The sequence below is a fragment of the Papio anubis genome, chromosome 10, assembly GCF_008728515.1.
Source record: "Papio anubis isolate 15944 chromosome 10, Panubis1.0, whole genome shotgun sequence".
In the NCBI taxonomy this organism is placed as follows: domain Eukaryota; kingdom Metazoa; phylum Chordata; class Mammalia; order Primates; family Cercopithecidae; genus Papio; species Papio anubis.
In genome coordinates this window covers 16,489,808-16,513,570 of record NC_044985.1, presented here as the reverse complement: position 1 = coordinate 16,513,570, position 23,763 = coordinate 16,489,808, and the positions used below count along the sequence as shown (strand labels likewise).

The following is a 23,763-nucleotide window of genomic DNA, read 5'->3' as shown; positions in this document are numbered from 1 at the left end:
AAGCAGCTTCAGTTTACTGGATGTGCCTTCAAGGCAGACCATGCCCTTTAGGTAGAGGATTAGTGGAGAACAGAAATCTCTGCCTCTCTATGGCTAGAAGTGGATCTATGTCATTGATCTACTGACAGTGACACTTTTCCTTACTTGAAACTTGGGTATGCAGTGACCTCACCTACTCATAGAATCTGCAAAAGTGGGGAATTAATAATAGAAAAAGGCTTTTGAGTAGCCAAAAAGGATTTGATAAAGTTAACATTCTAAGTTAGCCTGTTCTCTTACCAGATAGTATGTCTGCTCAGTTCTTGCTTGCTTGATGTGAAGTTCTGAAGCTTTGTTGTCTGGTATCTGTTCCCTAACAAGTGCCACTATATTATATTTTGAGCTAGTGACAAGGGACTTATCTTTGTCCTTGTTCCTACATCCTTCTAGACTCCAACTGGTTTAATGAAGCGAGAGTACCTCAAGAGATATATACATGCCAAGAACAGCCTGTAACAGTTTTATTGCCCCTCCCCTGCCCAACTCATTGAAGGAAACAGGAGGGAGTGAACCCCAGTCTCTTCTGTTAAATCCATTGCAGTCCACCCTTGTGTTCTAATGAGTATATTACAATTGCAGTCTGAAGTCATTTCAGAGCTCCTATCCTTTACTACAAGCTGACTTAGGCGGGACTGCTCCAGCAACTCGAGGCTGAGGCCCAGGGTCTGACTTCTCTCCCCGGTTCCCTACTCCTGTTCTATTAAGGGTGAGAGGTTGGGAAGTTTGCTCTCCTCTCTGTGATGAGTTGTTGCTGCCAATCTGACTCCTAATGCTATAGATTTATTAAGGCTGGATGGTGAAAGATCGGGCCCTGATGACAACGGAGCCATCCCGAGTTCCTCTGACAGTGATGAGCCTCCCAGGAGAGGCAGCCACAGCTGAAGCACACACAGCTCCCTTCCGCTGTGGCAGCCCCACAAGCCTGCAAACCCGTATCTCATCACAGCCTCGGTTCTCAACTCTGAGGCTGGCCAGACCTCCAACTGGTGGGTAAAACGCAGACATTTCCAAATACCAGGAAATGTTTTCTTGGGTGGGTGGGAGTTGGGGGACAAACTGAATTTCTCCCTTGGACCATGGGAAGGGGAGAGAACCATTCTTGAGAAGAAAATTATTGTGAGGTGGTAACACTTTCTCCCTCTGCAGCTGTCTTTATTGCCCCAGTTGGGAACCACTGTTTTATACATCACTGTCTTATGTGTCTGCTGATGGAGTTTCCTGATGCCAAACAGAACGTCTCCAGGTCTCCAGGATGGTTTTCTTCCTGGGTGGGTCTCTTTCTCCACCTTCTGCCAAGGCCTGCCTGCCCCAGTCCTTCTCTGGGAGATGGGTCTAGTGTTCAGGACCAGATGCATTGCCAGAGAGTGTCAGGCCTGTGTCGAGCTCCTCTTCTCACATTTGACTGCAACAGTCTACACACGTCAGCAAATCCTGAATGCACTGTGTTAAATTAAAAATAAGCTTCTCAGTCATGATCTTAAGTCTGGTTTTGATCATTTTTCCATGAAAGATTATTTAAGTTAAATTCTTTAAGATAAATCGGGTTTAGAAATGATTAATAGGCCAGGCACGGTGGCTCAAGCCTGTAATCCCAGCACTTTGGGAGGCCGAGACGGGCGGATCACGAGGTCAGGAGATCGAGACCATCCTGGCTAACGCAGTGAAACCCCATCTCTACTAAAAAATACAAAAAAAAAACTAGCCGGGCTTGGTGGCGGGCGCCTGTGTCCCAGCTACTCGGGAGGCTGAGGCAGGAGAATGGCGTGAACCCGGGAGGCAGAGCTTGCAGTGAGCTGAGATCCGGCCACTGCACTCCAGCCTGGGCGACAGAGCAAGACTCCGTCTCAAAAAAAAAAAAAAAAGATTAATAAGAGAAAGTACCTAAAGAAGTACATCTGGAAAACAAAGCTGCCAAGTAGGTAAAGATAAAATTACTATCAAGCGCCTGCTCTGTGCCAGGCAATGTTTCAGATGTTTTGCATTTGATCCTGCAGCCATTTCATGAATTAGCATTGCTAACTCCATTTACAGAGGAGCAAATTGACACTTTATAAGGAAAAAGGACTTGACCAAGGTTACACAGAGTATTGCCTAGACCCTTTTGGATACAAGTAACAGAAAAATCCAGTTCCAATTATTAAATAAGAATGGCATCTCACCTCAAAGCAGTCTATAGGTAGGTGGCTCCAGGACTGATTGATTTAGTGGCCCACCAGCATCATCAAGGTCACAGTATTTTCCCATCTTTTGTTCTGTCATTCTCAGTGTGGAGGTTGTGTCCTTAGGTTGCCTCCTCCCTTTGTTGACAGACGGTGGTTGCTGTTTCAGGCCCGGACATAATCAAATCCATGTGAAGAAGAGAGATTTATTCCTGGGTGGCCCTTCGCAAGAGAAAGGAAATTTTCCTCTAAGTCTTCCAGAAGAGTTCTTTATGTCTTAATGGTCAGAACTGCACCATGTGTCTAGGTTGAATAGATTTCAAAGACAGGCTTAGTGAGACACCAAGTGAAAGGGTGTGTCCTACTAGAACAAAACCAGCTCTCTCTGGAAGATGTGGGGACTGTACATGTTCGTTGTTGGATACACACTAGCATTGTCTGCTACAAACACAGTAGAGTGGGGATTCAAACCCCAGTGTCTCATCTCAAGCCTGCGTTTGTCTCTCGTTCCCTAAGTCACACGCATATGGGGGCTTACTATGTTTGGCTATTATGAAAAATGTGGTTGTAATAAACCCCAGATTTTGAGCAGTTTACACTTAAGATTATATTTGGGTTAGATAAATATTAAAATTTGTTCACTTTCTCTGAACATGGGCCAAATGGTGTGTGGAACCAGTTACGGTCTTATAGAGTGTGGCTTTCTAATAACAGGACCACAAGCATTTAAAACTTATTTCCTTCTGTCTGGTATTAATAATCTTTTTAACATAGTGTCCCCCTCTTTCTCTCCCCTACTGGGGAGTGGTGGCTAATGAGGTTGGAAAGGTAGAGAGAGAGAAGAGGCCCTTGAATGTTAGGTTAAAGGATATAGATTTTTATCTTCCTTAAGGAATATGGAATCATTGAAAGTGTTATCCGGAGAAAGACATCACCCAAGCTATAATTAGGAAGATTAATTTGTCAGAAGTGGATGAGAAGAATTGAGAGAAAAATTTGAGGTGTTTACTTTTGTAGGGAGTATGACTCTCAGTCACCTGAGTCTGTTGTGCAAGAAATGCCCATTTCCTTATTTTCTTCAGGTTGTGTTTCAAGTTCCATTCTGCTGGGCTTGTAGAAAATTCAGTCTGGATCATGATTTGGTATTCCTGCTTTCCCAAGTATGTTCTCGAATCTGGAAAGATGACTAGGAGTCTGGGAGTCCTGGGAAGGATTCCTAATTACCATCCCATCATGGTTGCCATGGACATCTTTGAAGCTGGGAGACCTCCTGTGGCTTAGGGCATAGGAGCTTGGTCTCTAGGGACGAGGCCACACAGCCATCTCCTCTGAAATAGCGCTGCCTCTTCAGGGTGCTGCCATCAGTATGGCTTGGGAGGTTGCTCCCTTTACTCTCAGTCTCTGACCTTTGTAAACTGTATTCAGTGAAATTTATAGACCTTATTTTATAGTTTGATGTGCTCTGTTGAATACTCACGTAAGCACACCCCAATCAAGATGCAGAACATTCTTATCACTCTAGAAATTCTACTGTGCTTCCTTCCAGTCCATCTTCTCCCCGCCTGAAAGCAGTCACTCTTCTAAATTTTATCCTCATAGACTAGTTTGCCTGTTCTAGAAATTCATATAAATAGAATCACGCAGGATACGCTCTGTAGCGTCCTGCTCCTTTTACCCAACATTGTATGTGTGAGATTTACCCATATTGTAGAAATCAATAGTTCATACCATTTTGTTGTTTAGTATTTCTTTTTTGTTGCTGAGTAGTATTCCACTTCTTTTATCTTTAAGTCTTTCCCTCTCCTCTTGTTGTCCTCAAAAACACTAAATGTGCTTTCTTCAATAAAAGCCAGGAAGCCTTCACCTAAAGCCAAGGATGCACAGGGTGCTCATTTTTTCATGGAATAGATAAGGGGAAAGGCAGCACAAAAGACACAAGTTAGTATCTCAGGCAATTGGCCTGCCACATAATTATCCAGAGAAGAGACTGTGAAGACCTGGATTAGGGTGGAGCATGGGAACAGGGAGGAGGGGGGCTATGAGAAGGCTAGTACAGTGGTGGCATTGATGGGGTTTAGGACATAATTAGACCTGGGGAAAGGCAGTGGCGGAAGGCCAATGCTGAGTTGTTTAGCCTGGGAGGTGACCGAGGTGCCTGGGGTAGAGGTGAGGATGACTGTTGGTACAGTATCTAAAATAAGAGGAGCATATTTAGGAGGGAAAATGGTGAGTGCAGTTTGGTACCTGTTGATTTTGAGGGGTATATGGGAGATAATTTCCATGATCTAGAAACAGATCACCAGCTCAATAGCATCTTCAGAACTGCAAGTGAAGATGTAGGGTAATGCATGAAGAGGTGAATGCTGAAACCTTGAGAAAGGAAAGGTAAAGGAGGGAAATAAGAACAGGGCTTTGGGGAATGACATGCAGGAGACCCAAGGAAAAAGAGGAGTCAAAGAAGGAAGGAGGGGGTGGCCACAGTGTTAGGGTGGGTGGGGGCAGGGTGTCCTGGGAACCAGGAGAGCAAAGGACATGAAAGAAACAGCTGGCAGAAATGCCAAAGCCTGCAGAGAGATGACAAAGATAAAAACTGAATAAAAGGTCATTACATTTCCCAATTGGAAGATCACTGGTGGCCTTTGAGGGATCAACTTCAGAAGGGAAATGGGAATTGACGAGGATTGCAAGGAGCCCCGGAGTAAGAATAATGAGACGGCTCCAATCATTGGAAACAACTTTTGTTATTATTATTATTTTTTTCAAGAAATATGCACTTAAAGAAAAAAAGCTCAAAGGGCAGGAGGATAGGTTGGAAACAGGTTGCTTGGGTTCGTTCACCTGGAAGCCTCAAGCATACCTGTGCACTGAGGCTAAGGAGGCAGAAGTGAGAAGGGATGGGTTTGACTCAAGCTTCCAGAAGAGGTAAGAGATGGTGGGATGGAAAGTGAGAGAAAAGTAGGTTAATCCTGGAAAAGAGTGAGGGGTCAGTCCTCTTCTTGGAAAGCAGTGGAGAAGAGGATGGGTGATACATTCCAGGGTGAGGAGGGAGCAGTCCCAGCTCTGGTTGTCTCCAGCATGACCACAACCCCTCAAGAGGTTTTTTTTTTTGTTTGCTATATTTACTCTGAATACATGAGATTTATAAAATGTGACCTTTAAGGACCAGGAGGCAGGATTTTGAAGCAGCACATATAGAGGAGGCCTTTTCCGACAGTTACAGGCAAGATGGTAGAGTAGAGATCATCCCCCAAACGTCATTCTGTAACCACTCTATTGTGTTCATAGCAAATGGCAGCAAGCCCAAGGTTAGGAACCTTACTATGAAGCGTTAATAAGAGACACTGGGCACATGTCCTTTGATCAGATTAATCAGAGGCCAAACTACACAGCATTAACAATGGAGATTAGCATTGGCTGGGTAGGTTGGCAAGGCGAAAGTGGGAAATACCAGACCTTGGATTCAGAAGCACTTGTTTGCACTCGTTTTCAGAATTATGTCTGCAGCACAAAAGGGACGCCCAGCAGATTGAATTGGCTTCACAATTAACATGATGCTTGCAAGCACACGGTTTGCTCAGGCTTGAATTGTTCTGTGCTTCTTGAATGCACATCCGTTGGTGGTACAGGGGAGCAGTGATGCTGTGGTGGTTTCTACCTGACCTCCACAGTCCTGGCTATGTGCTGGAGGGCTGTGGTTGCTAGAAATCTGGCTACTCTGTAAAGGAATGTTACAGTTCTTGGAAATTCTAGTGAGTGTTCTCAGTACGCCCAGTGCAACAGGCCCAAATATACATCTATTAAACATATAGGAATGTATTTGTTGACCTTCTAGGGAGAAGGCACAGGTCCAAAGCTGCCCCACTCACTCATGTAGTGGTGGCTTCTTTATTCTGTATTACAGATTTTATCACTGATAACCTCTGGAAGAAAGTGTCACTTCCCACCTCCTTTTCCCACTCCTGTGGATCTTAAGAATTTTTGTCAGTTTCTTCTCTTATCATGGTCTAACCCCAAACAACTTACGGTGGGTGCCACAGGTGTTAATATACAAAAGAATAAACAATACAGCTGGGATGATCTCTTCTTTCTGGAAGATTACTGTACTCAAAGACACAACATTTTCTAAACATTTAGAAATGAATTCCTAAAATTCTATCAATGCAAACCGAGTGGGAATAATTCAGAAACTGAAGGCTGCAATGGTTTGTCTCCTTCCAAATTCAGCCTTCCTTCCCCTCTCCCACAATGACCCTGGCCTTTTTTTGCGTATAAATTACCTCTGCCTGGGGTTGGATGGGGCACTGTGCTAAACCTCTGGGAGAGGATGTGCTCTAGGCCTCCAGGAACTCATACTCTGTGACAGATGGTGGCAAATTAAACTGGCAATTGAAAAAGCCAGAGTGTTTCCAGGGCTTCTGCTAGAGGAGTGGTTCCAGAGGGGTAGAGTCAGGCAAGAGGAATAGCTGGAAAGTGGCCAAAAGCAATCCGTGCTCTGCATCAATTTGGTTAATAAATATTGCCTGAAAACCTATGTAGAAGAAGCTATTCAGACCCCGCGTGTGCACACAAAGATAAAAGAGACCTATTCTGTCCTATAATCTGGTAAGACTGACAACACACTGAAGGGAGCAGTGACAATGCTAGGCTGAACAGGAGTAGGAACAAAGGCTGATACAAGAGTGAGCCCAAAATTACAGCTATAGTGTGAAAATGTGTGTGGATGGGTGAGCCTTGAATGACATGGTAAGAATGAGAGAAACTGAGTCCTGGGGCTGGCCAGGACCCTAGGGATGATCTAAGCAATCCCCTCAATTTAAGCACGAGGAAACTGAGATCCCTCCCCAGCAAGGTGAAGTGACTTGTCCGAGGTCAGGGTCACTCAGGTGCTTGATACTCAGTGATTTAATAGTACAAATAATACAACCAGTGGCTAAGATGATGAAGCACCTATTCTAAGTGCTTCAGATGTACTCACTAGATTAACTAATCACATCCTCACACCAGCTTCTTTTCGCTTGACAGATGAAGAAACTGAGACAGAAGAGGGTAAGTACCTTGCCCAAAGTCATGGGGCTGCTAAATGTTGAAAATGAGACTTGCCCAGCGGTTGGGCTCCAGGGCCTGTGCTCCGAACTTCTGGGGTACATGGCCCCTCGGCCTCTGATTCCTGGGCCAGTGCTGCTTGTCCTTGAACCGGGCCTGGAAGGGACTGGGGAGACACTGTACTCTCCTAAACAAGGGAGTGACCTGATGAAGGTGGCATTTAGTGATGCTTCGTATGGCTTCAGTGGTCAAGGTAGACTAGAGAAGAAATGGAGAAGGGAGACCAGGTAGGACATGAACGAAATTCAGTTATGATGCACATCTGGACTGCAGCAGGACTGGAGAAGATGGCGCTGGACTGGAATGGTTAGTCAGCAGTCATTTACTCCACGGGATGAACTAGCCCGTCCTGTTGCTTATCCTGTGGGAAAAGAAAAACAACGGAAGGAAGGAATGGAGAGAGGGGAGAAAACAAAAAGGAGAGGAGGAATAGTATGTAAAGGGAAGGGGCAAAGGAGCAAAAGTAGAAATGGAACAAGATTGATGATGACTTCACAGTATTTCCTCACCTAGTCCCTGGCCTTTTGGCTCTAGTTTAAACTATCCATTTCTGTCAATTTCTCATTGAAGGAACAGAACGGGGAACGATGCCATCTCCTAGTGAGCACGAGATCTTAACAAGGTAGTAGAGATCTCATGAGGAACCCAGCTGGGGTCCACAGATCAGGAACTCCCACAGGGAAGGACTTGCCACCCCAGTGCTAGGACCCCATCAGCATACAGCAGACACTGATAGGACCCCATTAGCAGATAGCAGACAGCTATAGGCTGTAGAGACCCTCCTCGTCCAAGGTCGCAGCCTTCATGGAGCAACCCACATCCAGCGACTGACTGACACAGAAGGACAAGGCCAGGCCATTTTAGCCCAACATGGGTAAGCCTGACAGGCCATTAAAACTCCAAAGCTCCCTGTAGGGTGGGCCGAGGCTGCTGCTGTGCCCTCTCACAGCTCAGCTCCTCCCTCTACCCACTCCTGCCTTGTCTCCCTTCCTTCCATAGGTGTGGATCCGAGAACACTCCTTAATAAACCTCCTGCCCACTGAACTCTGCTCAAAGTCGGCTTCCGGGGAGCCCAGGCAGCATCGCAGAAACGCTCTCTGGCCGCCTCATCCCTCCCCACCAAAACTCCAACTTCCTTCTTTTGGTTAGGGAGTGCCTCCTTCCTCCTGCACCGTGCACTTCCTCCACAAACCGTTTACGTCACGGGCGATGATCTTTCCTGTGGAGACAGCCAGCTTTTCAGCTGGGGCAGAGGCTTAATGGCCCCCCTTGCTGAAGCCTTCAAACAGGCTGGGGGCAGGTTGCTTTATCTCCCCGTTGACTGCAGATGTATACGGAACATGGAATCCTTTGACATTTTTTTTTTAATTGAAGCTTTTTTTAAAAAATTTCTGTGAGACCCACTGGGTCAGGCTTCAGGATCTGCTGATAGAACTTTGTCAGCAGGGGTGTGTGCTGTGTGTGTGTGTGTGTGTGTGTCTAAATGTAAGTAACCACCAGAGCTTGCTTCAGTAGTCAAGGGGAATTCATTGTTTTAATAGAATAACCCATGAAGTTCAAGGGCCAGAACGCAGCCCAGTGATGTGGACTGCCTCAGGGCATAGGCAGAAGGGCCTCTCCAGCTCTCTCTGCTCTGGGCTGGTACTCACGCTGCAGGCCAGGCAGGGCTGCTGCTTTGTGCACATGGCAGAGGCAGCATGGTCCTGAGTGCCGGGATCCACCCCACCGCAGATCCAGCCGTACTTGTTCGTGGTTTCTGAATACCGCTTCCAGATCTCAAGAGAGTGAAAATCTGACTGCCCAGCTTGAGCGAGTGGTCAACCCTGCTCACCCTGCTGTTAGGGGGCTAGTCCCACAAACGTGGCAGACATCCCCTGACCTCCTACAGGGGGTGCAGACTGTGGTGAACAAAGGGGACGACCCTCCACAAAGGGCCCATGACATGGTGTGAACATGCCCACAGTGGGCTAGGTGCACCAATTAGACAATGTTTGCATGCGATATGACTAGATTTCTCAAGAGACGACTCTCATAGATCAATGTGCCTGTCACAGAGGAGCAAGGAGTATGCTTGAGAGGAAGAGACAATGAGTAGCTATTTGAATTCATTGTGAACCGGGCAAACTGTAAACAGGGATGACACTGCTTCCCACATAGTCACATACACAGCATCACATAGTTAGGAAGATCAGCCACATTGAGTGTGGCGCTCTCCTCCTCTTGGAGCAACGTTCCCATTGACATTCAGAGAGGCGCGCTGCCCCCAGATGCTCGTTTTCAAACACAGGACGTGAGCAGTTTCACAAATATCCACCAGATGGTACCTTCCTACCAGAAATTAGGTTTCAGGCTGTGAAAATCCAAATTGTTTTTCCACTCTACGGACAAGCTATAGAATCAGATGCCTGCCCTGGCTACGGTCAAAGGAAAGAAAATGGGTGAGAACCAATTCCAGGGGACGACCCACAGTGTTTTTATTCTCAGGAATACGAAAGAGAATTTGCAGGGTCTTTGTGTGGTGGAGGGAGGGAGCTGCTGTGGATGAGTCATGGAAAGGCCGCGTGCAAGGGAAAGACCACGTGCAAGGGAAAGACCTTGAGGTTATCTCCTGAGAGGGGTTGGTTGTAAATATCCTCAATGGCATCTTTGTTTTATCCCACTGGTTGCCAAATACCTGTGAGTCTGCACAGCGCTCCTGGAATGCTCAGAAATGATGACTGGTTACCCTGTCAAAGAAGGCCTTTGTTGGAGAAACTTCCTCATTTGTTCAGGCCTTTGGGTTCTAAGCCCTGAGCCATAGTCTCCCCAGGTTGTCTGCCTGTGTGGGCTGGGGAGGGTAACTGATGTTCACCATGGGGTGACCCCCTTGTCCTGGTTTGGCGGGTGCCTTCCTGCCTTTAGCACTGACAGTAAAGCAAACCCAGGCGGTTGGTTATCTCGGTGCACTGAGCTGTACACACTAGGGACAATGCTGGATCCTCACGCAGGTTCAAGGAGCTGGGCGATTTGAATATCTTCACATTATTAATCATTTTATTCTTGGCATTTGCTTACCAGATCTCCCTGCTTCATTTTGCCAGGGAGGCATATGTCAGAAAAGGTAAAGTTATGGAGAAAGAGGTTTTTTCTTGGCTTTTGAGTTCAGGCATTACAGAGGTAAAACCGAATAGATGTGGGAGAACATGTGGTAAATAGATACAACTTTCCTGGGTTGGGGAGAGAAAAGAGAACAGTGAAACTCCGTCTCCACTAAAAATACAAAAATTAGCCTGGCATGGTGGCACGCGCCTGTAATCCCGACTACTTGGGAGGCTGCGGCAGGAGAATCACTTGAACCCAGGAGGTGGAGGTTGTAGTGACTCTGTTCCCTGCATTGGAAGTGCTCCCCACCAAACTCTCTAACAGAAGGGGTGGGATTTGCAGGCTCCCTGGGTGGCGTGCTTTCAACACCTTGTGGGCTGCCTTCCACTCTGGTATTCTCCTCTGCCTGCTGATGCTTGAAATTCCTTGAACCGGCCACACAGACCTGCATTCTGGAATCAGAGATAAGACTGGAAAGGCAAGGTTTCCTGGGACGGGAAAAGAGTGATTTAAATTCTCGCCGAGACGTAAGCTGCGGATGGCAGGTTCTTTCCTGAGAACCGCCTTCAACTAGGAGGAGGAGGTTGGAAGCAGGACCCTGAGCTGACCTGTCGATCAGGAGAGGAGTAAGCAGAAAGGAGGGACGCGTGGGTGGCAGGAGAGAAGGCTGGGGAGCCAGGGTGGGGGTCGCTGCCCCCAGCCCCGCGAGGCTGAGCTGATCCCCACATTCCACACTAATGGGTCTCTGTTTTGATTTTACAAGACTAAAAAGTAGTTTTCTAAAAACATTCTGGAATGCAAAAAGGTTCCCACTATTTATTTACTTACATAAGAATATTAACAATAAACAAACTCTACCACGTATAGTCACCACCATTCACAAAAGAAAGGATGTTTGATTGACAGAAAAGTGAAAACGACAATCTCCAAGTAGGATAATCCTTTACATTAGATGCACATAGCTTTATGGAAGAAGAGAATGACTGTTTTGCTTTTTTCTACCCCCCTTAGCCGTGATCCCATGAAAATGCTGGCAGAGACTGGCATCCAGGCACCAACTGGCTTTTGCGAATCACTCACTGTTCCCGCCCGGATTCTGAAGCCCGGAGCCGTTTATAGTTTGAGGCACCTTGCTTCCCCCTGGTGGCCACAGGGAGTTACTGTCGCGGCTAAAAGGGCGTCACAGTGTATACACAGCGCGCCCTATCCCGCCATACATTCTATGCTTTTTGAACACCCGCCGTGAGCTAAGCATGGGACCCATGTGGGATGCGGACACATGGAGAAGAAGAGAGCCAGGCCTTTGCTGCCAAGGAACTTTCTTATAACACCGATGCTTCAAACAAAAGGTAGTGAAAGTTCCTGGGTTTGTGCGTTGAAATGTCTTTCCCTTCAACTCCCCAACAAGGTGCTTTTACTCCCTCTTATCACCACTGCCTGCTAGAGGCAGTAAACTTGGGTCCAGCTGGCCGCTGTCAACCTACACAACCACACAGTGAGAGGCCCTGTAAAAAAAGGCATTTATTCAGGAGCAGAGCATTGCAATGGTAATATGCATGCCACAGTAAACTATGTGCATATTCAAGGAGGCAAAGGAAGAAAGAAAGAGAAAGGTTTTCAAATAAAAAATGAGGAGGATTTCATGCTTGTTTTGAAATGGTTATCCTTGGTTACAAAGATCAATAACAAAGGGGTTGCCAGTCCAAGGTTAGCCAGGCAGTTGCTGGGCGGATGTCCTTGCGGAGGGTTTTTATTTTTATTTTTTTTTTAATGTGGAAGGCTGTGATGGCCTTTGTGCAAGGTTGTGGTTTTGCAGAGTCTTTTGTGTTGGTTTTTGTTATCAGGCATACAAATGTAGGAGCCCTTTCTTCTTGGCTTTCCCTAGCTCTATTTGTCAAGTTTCCCCCCACCCCCAGATGGAGTCTTGCTCTGTCCCCCAGGCTGGAATGCAGTGGCCCGATCTTGGCTCACTGCAACCTCCACCTCCCGGGTTCAAGCGATTCTCCCTCCTCAGCCTCCTGAGTAGCTGGGATTACAGGCACCCGCCACCACGCCCAGCTAATTTTTGTATTTTTAGTAGCGATGGGGTTTCACCATGTTGGCCAGGCTGGTCTCGAACTCCTGACCTCAGGTGATCTGCCCACCTCAGCCTCCCAAAGTGCTGGGATCACAGGTGTGAGCCACTGTGCACAGCCTGTTGAGTTTTTTTGGGTTTTGTTTGTTTTTGCTTTTTTTTAAGAAAAAACGTTAGTAACTCCATTTTGATTCTTACAACTTCCACACCACCTCGCACTGTATCTCCAGCCCTGCAGCGACAGCTGGTCTTGTAGACTCTGGCAATTCTGGACAATCATCTCACAGACAAACCATGATTACTCATTTCCCTGGGGAATGGCTGCTCTCAGCCCTTCTACAACCCCAGTCCTACTTACTTGGTTATCTCCTGGCCAGGCAAACCTCCTTTCCCCATGAAGTCCTTCCATGCCTGCTCCAAACCCACATGGCCTCTTTATTTTCAGGAATTTTCTCTACCATTATTATTATTATTTTTTTTAATTTTTATTTTCCAAGTAGCCATGAAGTTCTCCGATGGCTGAGGCTGTGTTATACCAATTTTCTACCCGTCCTTCCTTCTCAAATTATGTCCCAGAGCTCCCAAGTTTCTCTTTTATTATGTACAGAAACCGTCTTCTTCCTTTCAAATATTGAGGCTACACTTAGGCCTCTTCCACATATTCCCTCATCAGAGATGGGAAGTAGTTAAGTCAGGATAGGCTAAGTTATTTGGCAGTAACTGTCAGGTCTCTGAGCCAAAGCTAAGCCATCATATCCCCTGTGACCTGCACGCACACATCCAGATGGCCGGTTCCTGCCTTAACTGATGACATTCCACCACAAAAGAAGTGAAAATAGCCTGTTCCTGCCTTAACTGATGACGTTACCTTGTGAAATTCCTTTTCCTGGCTCATCCTGGCTCAAAACCTCCCCCATTGAGCACCTTTTGACCCCCAAACCCCTGCCCACCAGAGAACAACCCCCTTTGACTATAATTTTCCTTTACCTACCCAAATTCTATAAAATGGCCCCACCCCTATCTCCCTTTGCTGACTCTATTTTCGGACTCAGCCCGCCTGCACCCAGGTGATTAAAAAGCTTTATTGCTCACACAAAGCCTGTTTGGTGGTCTCTTCACATGGACGCGGATGACAGTAACAATCCCCAATCTCTGTGGCTTAAAATAACAAGGTTTATTTCCTCCTGAGGTTTCACGACGACCGTGAATCACTTAAGGATAGGGTTGCCAGATTTAGCAAAGAAAAATACATGACATTCAAATTTGAATTTCAGATGATCGGCGAATTTTTTAGTATAGGTATGTCTCAAATATTGCATGCTGAAAATTAATTACTTTTTCCTAAAATTAGTCAGATGTAACTGGGCATCCTGTATTTGAGCTGACAATCTTGCTGAGAGGTCTGCTCCACGTCTTCACTCAGGACTCAGGCTAACGGTGCCTCCACATGTCAATATCCCAGAAGAGAGAAAGGGGATGTGGTAATTTGCACAACGGCTCTTGAAGTTTTTCGGGTGGAGGAATCCACAGCACTTCCCATCGCATGTCTTTGACCAAGGCTATCCAGGAGGCCATTCCTAACCTGGAAGGGGTGGGGAAATGAAGTCCTTACCCTGTGCTCAGAAGGAGTGAGCACTAGGTTACCTGTAAACAGCCCAAATCACCCCCACGGTTAGAGATATTTCCATAACTGCTGTTAGGAAAAAGTGATTTCTCCATCTGATTAAAAAACAAAAAAATTAGAGGTGAGGGTGGGGGTGAAGGCAAAAGAAAAAAAAAGAAACTCGTATTAAGCATAATCTTTTTCCTTGTTATTTCTATCTAGTGGTTAACCATTGCTTTCTAGTGAGCAGAAAAAAGCTTTCCATACACTACTTAAATATGTGAAAATAAGTAAATGTTGCATTCCCTTATCTTTTCTTCTCAGGATTATGTGTCTCCCCTTTTTTTTTTTTTAACCACACTTTCCTCATATGATGTAGTTTCCAGAACTTTATTTACCATTGGTAATATATACTAACCAAATTGTAGCAGGCTGTGTTCACTAAGTGAACGCAGTGGGAGAAAAAATTTAAAAAGTAGTTTCTGGTAAGGAGAATCCAAAGATGACTTTTTGCCTAGATCCCTGGGTTTCTTCACCGGCATCACCTATGGAAGATCAGCAGCTTCTCAACCCTCAACCACAATGGAAGCACCTGCAGAAATTAATCAGTGCTGTGGAGGCTTCTCTGCCAGGGACTCTGATTGAAGCGGCCTTGAGTGGGCCTGGGTATCTGTATTTTTTAAACAATGTTCTTCTGTTATCTAGAGCTGCATAACAAGCTAACCTAAAAGTAAGGGTCTTGGAGCGAAAGTAATCATTTTATTTATTTATTTTTTCCAGACGGAGTCTCGCTCTGTCACCCAGGCTGGAGTGCAGTGCCGAGATCTTGGCTCACGGCAACCTCCACCTCCCGGATTCAAGCGATTCTCCTGCCTCAGCCTCCCGAGTAGCCGGGACTGCAGGCATGCGCCACCACGCCCGGCTAATTTTTGTATTTTTAGTAGAAATAGGGTTTCACCATGTTGGCCAGGATGGTCTCGTGATCCGGCCGCCTTGGCCTCCCAAAGTGCTGGGATTACAGGCGTGAGCCACGGCGCCCAGCCTCATTTTATTATTATCTTTCATGGTTCTAGATACAGACTACACTCAAACATAGAAGAAACCAATTTACATTGTAAGAGAATTGCACAGGCAAAGGAGCCAGTGGCTGGAGTGAAGAGACTGTGCGTGGCTGAGGCTTAAAACAGCCTGTGGACTCCAACATCTGTAGGTAGGAAGCAGGCTGAAGGCCAGCTTGGCATCCCAGGGAGTGCACATTCTTTAAGGTCCTTTTCAGCTACAGCTCAGGCAGGTAGGAAATTGAGAGGCCCTCCCGGTGGGCAGAGCCTGGGGCCAGAGAGAAAAATGGGGCAGAAAGTTTCTCCCAGGGAAAACAATCAGTGGGGCTGGTCAAGGAATATTCCCCACCCTTAGGAAAAGGGCTGCTCACGATTGTCCCCTGGGAGGACTTTAAAATGACATGGGTCAGGGACTCCTGTGTGCCTCCCACGCTTCTCTTTCCAAATGAGAGTGTTTATTGTGTCCCTGTCCCCAGCTGCATACTGGGATTGTGTGTGGGAGCAGGTCACTTGCCTTGTTATTTCTTTGGTGTCCCCATCTAAAGGAGGCGTGTCCAAACCTGCTCTAGACAGGCTTGTGCTTTAGCACAGATCCTGGACTTTCAGCTCTGAGCAGTGCCTGGAGGGGAGTTTTGGGTTGTGTCCCTTGGGGAGCAGTAAGTGTGATCTACTGTGAGAAGAGGGGAGAGAACTGTGTGTTTGGTAACCAGAGAACAGACTGTGGAGGATCATACGAATGTTCACCAAATACTGTGTCACCCTCCTCTGCAGGGCTTCTCCCTGCAGCGGGAGGATTCTACGTCCTTGCTCTGTTGAATGCAGTGTGACCATTTGACTTGCTTTAACCGAGGACACACGCAGGTAAGTGACAGGTGTAGCCTCTGAGCAGAAGGATTAAGAATCACTGTGTTTACCTTTCCCTCTGTAACAGCAACTGGCACTGTCCCAGACAGAAACTGCTTTCTCAGTCCTGGTCCTGGAGTAAAGATGATGCGGAACAAAGCCATAACTGACTCACGGTGAAGGCAACATATGAAAAATTAACGTTTTGTTGTTGCAAGCCCTTGGATGCTCTCAATTCATGGGGAGGGCTTGGGGACCCTGGGAACCCTAACAGGGCCTGAGTTCTTCTTGCACAATAGCTATCAGCTGCAAAAGCACACAGCCCATTTCAGGCACTCAGTTTCCCTGTCCTTCCTGAGAAAATGGAGTTCCCCTCCACATGTCAGCAGGCTTCACATCAGGAAAACAGTAGTTGACAGAGAGCTTCCAGGGAGCGCCAGCCTCCAGACAGCCTCCCATCCACAGTACAGGTCTCTGTGAAGCAGAAATTGTGAGGAGTTTTTGGCTATCCGGGTTCCAGGCTGATGAAAGGCAGCTGAACACAGCAGACATTTTGAGATGGTGGCAAGTCAGGGGAGCCTCTAGGTCCTACTTGTTGGAGGTCTTTTGTTGCCCTGGGACCTCTCATCTTTGGCTTCCTCATTAGGTATTAAAGACATTGGCAGTGACACTGGAATGGATGCAAAGATGGGAGACGTCTACCCATAGCCCCTTCTACAGAGCAGAACTGAGGCTCACGTGTTGAGGTTGATTAAAGATGGCTGCCAATTCTGTGCTGCTTGTCCCATTGAGCTGTGAAGTCTTATTCCCCTCCTCGGGTCTGGAACAGCCTTGAGGACTTGCTTATTACAATGTGGTACAAGTGATGGTGTATGACTTCCAAGGTTAGATCAGAAGAAGCCTTGAAGTTCCTGCCTTGGTCTCCTGAAACACTCTCTCTAAGTGTCAGCTTACCGTGTAAGAAGTCTGATGCCCTGAGACCGCCATGTTGGCACAGTTATGGGTGGATGCTCCGGTAGACGGATCCAGCTGAGCCCAGCCCTCCAGCCATTCCCACCCCCAAACCATGGGTGAAACTGTTTTGGACCCTCCAGTCCAGCCCACTCAACATCTAAATACCACAGACTGACCTCAGCTGATACCATCACCCAGCTAAACTGTCCCTGAAACTGACCCGCAAAATCACGAGATAAGCTAAAATGGTTGTTGTCCTAAGTCACTAAGATAATAGAGCAGATATATATGCACTTAACACTCCTCCTGGGGGCCTGCTTTTCCTTTCCCCATTTTGTGTTTCATGCCTGGTTGTTCTCACAGATTTCACAAGTTGGGAGGTGTGATGAGCCTGGGATATTCATCTTCAACAGAAACGATCCAGATAAGCTCTTCATTCAAACAGGGTTTGGGCTGCACTGCAATTTTGTTGTCAAATTGGATTTGGAGGTGCTCAGGTTTAGTGAGCACCTCCGTGGGAAAGAGAACTCCGTAGGATGGTAAGGTAAGAGGACTCTGCCTACAGAAATAAGGTGAGACAGCTCACTGCAGTTTAACAATTGTGTCATGTGCTTAACTAATCTCTTTCTTACAGTTACTCTTTGAAGTGAGTATTATTTCCATTATATAGACAAGTAAATTGAGGCCAGGCAGCACAAGCAGTAAGTGCCAGATGGGATTTCAAACCAGGCTAATTCATCAAATAGGCTACCATGAGGTTAATGCCTAAGAGACAGAGCTAAACATTCATTTTATAAATGGGAAGACTGAAGACCAGAGAGATTAAGTCGTTTTGCTGCTGTGCTCTGTGACTAACCACGCATTTTCAGGCCAGTAGACTCCAGCCTGATCCTCAAGGGTCTCTGGAGTGTAGGCCAAAGCCATGCTGAGTGTCTTCAGGAGTGCTATTTTAGGAGGGAAATAGAAGAGATGATGTCTGTACTGCCATTTCTCGTATGTTCCCAGAGAAAGCAAGTCCCTCATCACCTTTCTGTTTCACTCCTGGCAGAAGGGTGGGGACTGTGATTTGATGGATGAACAATTGGTGGGTCCAGAATACTGGATTGCTATCATGTGCTTTTCTCTGGAGAGAGCATCCTCTCATGAAAACATCCAACCCTGTGGTCTGGCAGAGGTCACAAAGATGGTTCCGTCTTTGCTCCAGAGCATGGAAAACGGGACATACAGTAAATCAGTGGGGATGTTCTGGGATCATAGGCTACTCAAAAGGCCATTCCTGGCTTCTCTTGCATCTCTCAGGCCGCCTGGATGCAGGACCCAAGTCAGCATCCATCAGCAGCAGGGGGAGTGGTGCAGAACATTGCATATTTACAAATAGAACAAGGACCCAGTGTGACTTGGATAAAGAGAAGTCCAAATAGAGTCAGAAATTCTAAGTTGAAATCACTGTGGAGATTAAGTATTTATGAAGCACTTTGTACCCACAAAATAAATTTGAGTCATTTATCATCCAAACTCACAGTATCGTAGTAACATATAAGTATCTGGGTTATGGCTAAGGACCCAAACTTGAAGTACTACCTGTATAAAAAGAGGACATTTTTATGTGCTTGGGTCCTGTTTTTAATGCTATTGTGGAGCAAAATCAAGAATTTACAAAATAAATACCTGAGTCTTGATCCAGACCCATCATGACTGTGCAAACCTGTAATTCTCTCCTGTGGCACTTCTGAAGTGGTGACTTCCCTGTCGCAGGCAGCAGTGAAAGGCAGATTCTTTCCGATGAATCTCTAATAACCCTTTCTTCTTTGTCTCACAACACGATGATTTGCCTTTGTGTAGATCTTTGTGTTCGGAGATGAGCAGATGACAGACTGGGATACTGGAGATTTTGAATGTGCACCCGGCTGAGAAGACCACACCAATGGGCCTATATGCAGAATTCAAGGTGAAAACTGCTTTGGATGGTAGTAGTTGACACTGTTTGCAAAACCAGAAGCTGACGGTGGCTCTGCTGGTCATCCAGAAGCCTCCAGGAAGTCATAGCTACGTCTCATTTCTTCTCTGACTGTTCAAATGACCTCTTTTACAAAAATACTTCTCTACTTAATCTACCCTCTCTCTCCAATTGTCTAAAACCCCACTTTACTTCTTAGAATTATTGACCATAGGATCTAAAAGGAATTGTATAGATGATTTCATCCAACCTTCTTATTTCATTAATGAGGAAACTGAGAGTCTAAAAGGTTAAAATAAGACCAGAATGCAAGTATTTCAAGTCTTCTTTCAATCTTGTAATGTTTGATTTTGTTAAATATGTATCCCATAGCTACACTGAATGTTTTTTACTTTGGATTCTTTTCCATCCCCTAGTATGCCTTACTCAGGGCTTGTTCATAGCAAATAAATGTCTGATCAGCAGTTGACTGGTAATGGCTGCCTGGAGTGCTGTCCTGAGGAGGAGCCAATGAAATAGATCTCATGGTTTCTCTCCAAATGTGACCTCTACTGAGATAACTTTGACCACCCTAGCTAAAAAGTGTTCTCTCTCCACCATTCCCTCAGGCACACACTATCCCCTTTCCTTGCCTAATTGTATTTCCTTGCCTAATTGTATCCTATCACCACTCATTATCTAAAATTATTTTTCTTGTCCCTTGCCTTATTTCCCCACGAGAATGTAAGTTCCAAGAGGGCAAGGACTTTGTTTGTCTTGTCCACTGCAGGATCTGCTGTGTTTGTTAGAGTGCTGACACATAGGAATCACTCAATAAATAATTGTGGAGTAGATGGCCAAATGCTGTAATTGATTAGTGATGTCTGCCATGGGCAATGGAGAGACAAATTACCAGGGTCAATGCAAAGCTTTTGTCACTGGTGTTTATTGGCCAACCAACCAATCCCAGATGCAAGACTGGTTTCCTTTTGACATTCAGTTTGATGCTGGACCATTGTGGGATAACCAGTTATTAGGTGAAGGAAGAATTCCCAGAATCACTAGTTAGGCAACTGAAAAGAAGAAAGGCATATTTTCTGCTATCTCTTCTCCTCATTGTCTTATTCATCATGACACTTCTACAACGTTGCAGAATTCTTAGCACATAGTAGGTGCACAATAAATATTTATTCACTGACAATTTGTGCTTTCTCAATGTCATTTTAAGAGGATTTTTTAAAACTTTCCTGCTAATCTGAAAGAGCTGCACCACAGAACACAGTATATAGCTCACAGTACACAGTACACGTTGGTGTGCCTGATTGAGACTCAGGTGTACAAAGTCATGAGCGGAGTTCAGGTAAATATCCAAATTAAACTGTTCTAAAGTAGGGTAAGCAGCATCCATTACCTTAGCCCTGAATATTGGCTGTTCTTATCCATCTTCTCCTTGAAGTCAATATTTGAAATAGGCTTTTGTGAGGCAGGAGAGGCTTAAGAAAAATAAAAAAACCAAAGAGGGATTTAGTGCTTAAATATATTTATGAATTCGTCTCAATTTCTCTTTATCTCTTTTTAAAGAGCTGTGGTATATATGAAAACGTTTGTAGCAGGTAGAGGTTTTGGAAAATTGGCTCATTTTTAACCCAATAGATACTGTTGTTTCATGTCAAAAGCAGGATATGATGCAGTGCCCTGACAGATCTGATTTAATATTCTCTAGGACTCTGGGGTTGTATACCATCTATACTCTCCTAAATTTGATGGTGTCAATATGACCTGACATTTAATTATTTGCATTGCCTATTTAAAATTAAAATAGCAACGGGCTCTGAGTTCTTTTCAAGCTTTAATACACTCTCCCTTTAAAAATATATTTTTCATAAATTACTCTGCTGTCTGGCAGGCCATCGCATTCTTCAGTTCCTGTAATAAAAGGGGATGGTGTGATGTGGGTGTGAAACGCAGAGGAGAGCACCATGGTTAAACAAGAGCGGATACTGATCAAGTCCGTTAATCAAAGTGCCTTTTAAATCTCTGCAAGTTGAGAACTGTAACATCCAGGGATTTGATTAAAGAGGAAATATAAAATGGCAGAAGAGGCCAATAGCTGCCTGGGCAGGTCACATCTCAGAGCCCCTGATTAATGGAACATTGCTTTCAATGGAATTTGTTTTCTCTGGATCATCTTTTGGAGCTTATTTGCTAAGAAAAGGTGGATTTGAGCTGCAATATCTTCTTGCGGCTATTGGAAAAACCCTAATATGGCAGAAACTTGAAAATCTCTCCAGGCCGGTCTCTTATGCCTTTTCCTCTTTGGATTATCCTGACTCCCCTGATTTCCACATAACCCAAATAACTTCACAAGGCTAACATCACTATCCAATTTCAGTGTTCTAAAGGCAAGGATTCCTAAGCACTATTGAAGCAGGTTTTCACCCTAGAGGTGAATACCTATTATCATCAGCGCCATTCAGTCATTCTTTGGTTTGTTCATTTTATTTAAACCATTTATTCAGAAATACTTCTTGAATATTTATGTCCAAGCCCCAAATTACATGTCAGAAGAAAGGTGAAAAGCCTCCATACCTATCTAAGTGCCTTCAGTGTGATGGAGAGAGGTCAAGAAACACCTGCTATAAAATATAGCGAGATCTGGCTACCCTGGAGGCTATGCCCTGAAAGAATGATGGGAGCAAGTAGGAAGGAACTCTGAAACCTCTGGGGGTTGGTGTTGGGGAGTGTTCCCAGGGAAGTTCTCAATAGGAGAGGAGTTGGGAGGTTGGGCAGGGGGAGAGCCAGGGTGAGTGAAGGCACCTGCACTGAGTGGAGGAGACAGAGAGTAGAGTGCTTGGGAATGGCAAGTGCAGCCACAGTGTGGAGGATGCAGGTGCAAAGGTGTGGACAGGCCAGCAGGAGCCTGTGGGAGAGGACTTCTATTTCAGGGGGAGATGGGAAGCCATTCCAGGATTTTCAACGGGCAACATGCTAGAAAGATGGCTCCTGGGGCAGTGTGGAGAATAGGTAAGTGTCGGAGAAGATTTCAGTGAGGGCGAAAACTAGGAGCTGAGCCCTAATCTTGGAGAGAAATGGCTAGAACATGAGCTAATAAAGGAAGGGGAAAAAGGAAATTTGAGATGTATTTGAGAAATCTATAGGATCAATGTGAGGCAAGCCAAATCTGGTGAGAAGTACGACTTCACCTCTGTTCAAGGTTGCATTTACTTTGGTTTGCTTACAAAACCTCAAATCAGCAAACTAACGCCATTTGTGGGATCAGAACAAAGGCCTCCCACTGCCCTTCTTGTTTCTAGAGGTTTCCCATATTTTGCAGATGTTGGTAATCCACGTAAGTGACATGTCCACCAGGCCAGAGAGGCTAAGAACTGTGAGTTTTATGGGCTTGGTTACATTAGCGCCTAGAACCACTGATAGTTTCATGCAAGGCAGGTCACACTCCTCACACTAAACTCTGAATTCTGGGTCTTGAAGTTCTGGATTGAGCAATTTCTCTTTTGTCTCCATATGATTCTGGGCCTGAACACTTCTTATCTATTTCGTGATCTTTCTCTGGGTAGGACTGGCCAAAGCTTATGATACAAAGCTTTGTATCATAAAGAGAAGAGTGTAGGTGGTCTCCCAGGCTGCTGGTTCAGGTGAATGTGTACATGGTTGTGCCATTCATTCACCCTCATGGTAAACACAAAGAAGAGATAGGATTCAATAAGGGAAGAAACTTTAGGGTGTGTTTGCTTGAGCTGTTTGTGGGACCCCAGAGAGATTTAGGTCTGGAGTTGAAGTTTGGGTCTCCCTGGGATAGTAGTACATACTTGAGATTTTAAAAAGATGTGGTGAAAACCATCAGTGTGTGTGAAGGGTGGAGGATGCGTAGAACATCAGGACAGAGCCCTGTGAAACATTCATATTTAATCAGAGAAAGAGAAGTGCTGTGGACTGAAGGTTTGTGTTCCCCTCGAATTCATATGTTCAAGCCCTAACTTCCAGTTTGATGGTATTTTGAGATGGGGATTTGAGAGGTAACTAGGGTTAGATAAAGCCGTGAGGATGGGGCCTTTCTGATGGGATTAGTGGCCTTATAAGAAGGAAGAGGGAGAAGTCTCATTCTCTCTTCATGTGCATAAACTGAGAAAAGGAATGTGAGGACATAGCAAGAAGGCAGCTGTCTGCAAGCCAGCAAGAGAGCCCTCACCAGGAACCAAACCAGCTGGCACCTTGGTCTTGGACTTCTCAGCTTCCAGAACTGTGGGAAACAATTTCTGCTGTTTAATCTGCCCAGTCTATGGTGTTTCATTATAGTAGCCCAAACTGACTGAAACAAGAAGCCTATAAAAAAGAATAAAAAGACTAACAAGGCCAGGGGTGGTAGCTCATGCCTGTAATCCCAGCACTTTGGGAAGCTGAGGTGGGTGGATCGCCTGAGGTCAGGAGTTTGAGACCAGCCTGGCCAACATAGTGAAACCCCGTCTCTACTAAAAATACAAAAAATTAGCTGAGCATGGTGGTGGGTTCCTGTAATCCCAGCTACTCGGGAAGCTGAGGCAGGAGAATCGCTTGAACTCTGGAGGCAGAGTTTGCAGTGAGCCAAGATTGTGCCATTGCATTCCAGCCTGGGCAACAAGAGCAAAACTCTGTCTCAAAAAAAAAAAAGTAACAAGCGGGCTAAGGGGAGAAGCAGGGCATAATAGCTCCATGGAGGTGAAGTAACTAGGCAGTGTAAAGAGAAATGACAGTTCAACTGTGTGAATAAAAGATACAGATTTTGGGTGTCCATTGGGCTCATAGGTCTATTTTGTGCTTAAAGTTTTGTGTTGTTGTCCATGTGTGTATTATATATGGCACTTTCAGATGGAATAAATGAATTAAGAAACACCCATTCTGATCACCAACATAGT

At 45.5% G+C, this 23,763-nt stretch overlaps 1 long non-coding RNA gene across 4 annotated transcripts; it reads left to right on the top strand.

Annotated features, from left to right (window-relative positions):
• The first annotated feature begins 1,891 nt into the window (after positions 1–1,891).
• Positions 1,892–19,340, top strand: LOC103877280. Of its 4 annotated transcripts, none has more exons than XR_004176488.1 (3): positions 1,892–11,731; positions 15,133–17,458; positions 18,757–19,340. It is a non-coding gene; the product is annotated as an uncharacterized LOC103877280 (long non-coding RNA). The 4 variants fall into 4 exon arrangements; XR_002516040.2 differs by lacking the exon at positions 1,892–11,731 and having other exon boundaries at positions 15,029–15,269; positions 15,889–17,458; XR_002516041.2 differs by lacking the exon at positions 1,892–11,731 and having other exon boundaries at positions 15,029–15,978; positions 16,607–17,458.
• Positions 19,341–23,763: the final 4,423 nt, after the last annotated feature.